General features: G+C 40.0%; 1 protein-coding gene and 1 pseudogene across 1 annotated transcript in view; one reads left to right on the top strand and one right to left on the bottom strand.

Annotated features, from left to right (window-relative positions):
- Nucleotides 1-2107, top strand: part of LOC146463149 (perlucin-like protein) — a 47999-nt gene extending 45892 nt beyond the window's left edge. The window contains exon 4 of the transcript XR_014856960.1: nucleotides 2060-2107. The gene's annotated coding sequence lies outside the window, so the exon portion shown is untranslated. The remainder of the gene's footprint in view (nucleotides 1-2059) is intronic.
- LOC146463148 (zinc finger MYM-type protein 1-like) overlaps nucleotides 1-2500 on the bottom strand; it is a 29391-nt pseudogene that overhangs the window by 20543 nt on the left and 6348 nt on the right.

The following is a 2500-nucleotide window of genomic DNA, read 5'->3' as shown; positions in this document are numbered from 1 at the left end:
ACATGCAACATTAATCTCGGCTCAGTTTGTTGATAACACAAAATCGAGCTTGTTTTGATCCAGATCCATCCCACAGTTTTGAATTAACAAGGAAAAAGGCGAGTCCGGGAATAGAAATCATCGCAGAACCAAGTTTTGGTCTATGCAGCATTTAATGAAGAAGATACAATATTTCAACTATATTCCAAAGTCATAATCATGTCGTGTCACGACGCGATTATGGCTCTGGAATGGTGCGATGATTTCTATTCTCGGACTCGCCTTCTTAAACGAATTGTTATATTTACAAAAGTTTGTTTTAAATCTGGTTTGGAATTGTCTGTACGCATATTTACACATTGTCTTGTTACTTGCATTGAAAGAATCTTTATGGAATGGGTAGAAGAAAACGAAAAATTCTGTATTTTTCGACCTATTTTAATCGTACAAGTGAAGAAATCCGCCCTCTGAAATTTCTCCGTCGTCGAAGCTTTCAAGTAGAGGGCCACGAGGCGATCTAAAGGAAGCTATAACTACAATAAAAATTTTTGAACCCTTTCTTCAACTCGCAGCCGTCCTAAGGTCGGTTTCTTAAGGTTTACTTTTCACGCCTTACGACGGCGGCCTCTCGCCAGTTTTCCACGGTCATAGCTACCGTCGCAGACACCCGCCGTCGTCGGATCTTAAACACAGAGCGATCCTATAAGACCAGGCTGAACGGTTCAGACTGTCAATCAAAAATCCCAAACGCGCGTATCGGATTGGTTGATTACCAAAGGTCTTATTTTTAGCACGTTAAGTTCCCGCAACTGACGTGAAGAGTCGGCGGAAAAGCTGTTTTAGTTCGAATTATTTTGTTCAAAATCAATCCAAAGGCTACAGAAGAAGAATTTAGAAAGTTAATTTATCCGTCTATTTTGAGATCGGAAATTCATTTATCGGCTGGTAAAATCTTATCCTTTCGAGATATTTCCGAAATGATTAGGATAACATAAAGTTCGTAATCTTCTGAAACCGGCTTCCGAGATGGAATCGCTTCGATCCTTTGTGTCGTTTAGTGGGGGAGAGCTGTTAAAGTAAAGACACAAAGTCGCGGAAGCGAAGCCTAGAAGAAACAACGGAGCGGGCAACGGAGGAGAAAAGTGAAGTGTCTCAAGCGGCGAGCGATCGCACGCAAGACGACGGAGCTGGTAATCTTTTTGAAGTCGGCCTCTCTATTGCTTACTGTATAAACTTACAATATATTTAGTGCTGGCTAATTTTAATACTGATGTGAGAGCGATTACCATTATCATTTCATCCATAAGATACATGAGAGCAACATCAGGTCGTGTTTTGTTTATATCTTTGGTGATTTTTCGAATTAGCAAATTATGCAAATATGCATGATCACGTACGAAATGTGTTTAGATGTTTTTAATTTTGACTTGTGCATAGAAGTTTAGAATTTATTACTGCCACTTCCAGCGGATTAGTAGAGTTAGTTTTCACGTACGTGATCGATAGATACACAGGCGGTAATGAACTTGAACCCAACATGACGACTCGAGCGGCCGTTCAGCGGAAAACATCTGCCAAATTTTGAAAATCCCACCAGTTTTGGCGAACAACACAGACTAGTTTTGGTTATCGGCATGTTCAGATGGAGGGATACACATGTCCAGTTCGTCGCAGGCTTCAGTTTATAATGGTTTCGATCTTTGTACCGTGTATTTGGTAGAAGGTTTTCGAATTTCGAGGTAAGTTTCGTATAATCTTTCGATTGCGGCAACGAAACTTGATTACTTTCCGTTATTATCGTTAATCTCGCTAATTTCTGGTGTTTTACAAGATTTATAGTTAGCGTTTAGCTTATTTTTATTGATAAATCGATTCCCTCTTCGATTTTACAAACGATAGTTCTTCTCTCTTTTTTCCTCGACCGTTACCGACGTCATCCACCATTATACTGATCCGTTTGGAAGCCAACAAAGCGCTTCAAAGGGGGCGTGTCTTTCCCTTTTATAGGATCGCTCCGTGTTTAAGCTCCCTACTAACTAATCAAAGCCGGACTTCTAGTCAACTTGTATTTTAAGTTAAGGTACATATATACTGAGTCAATTAAAAAAAAATGGTGTTGGAAACATAACTTCTAAATGTGGTTTTATTTGTGTGGCTTTTGAAGTATTTTGGATTGAGGGATGTTTCTTTTTCCTTTTATTCTCTCTACCCCACCCTGATTAAAATATGCATGGAGTCAGCAAGGGAGATCGTGACATCTGCGCGATGTGGGTGCATTTAATCTCTTCGTAGCTTTCTTTGCCCTACCGGTACAAAATCTATTATTTTGTTTTTTTCTTAGGTTCACGGTTAACATCTCCACTCACTGTGGTTAGGCTTCAAGTAAGAAGCTTCCAACTCCTTTAAACAAAGTTTGCAGTTCTTCATCGTTAACATCTGCTTGTGACAGAGTGGCTGTCTTGATCATGACTGCTATGATTATTCCTTCAAAGAAGTTCCCCACCGTCTGACGCTTCCGACG

Source organism: Pavona decussata, unplaced genomic scaffold (genome assembly GCF_977016875.1).
Source record: "Pavona decussata unplaced genomic scaffold, jaPavDecu1.1 SCAFFOLD_180, whole genome shotgun sequence".
NCBI lineage: Eukaryota > Metazoa > Cnidaria > Anthozoa > Scleractinia > Agariciidae > Pavona > Pavona decussata.
Note: the sequence above shows the minus strand (reverse complement) of the source record. Positions and strands in the feature narration are given on the sequence as shown.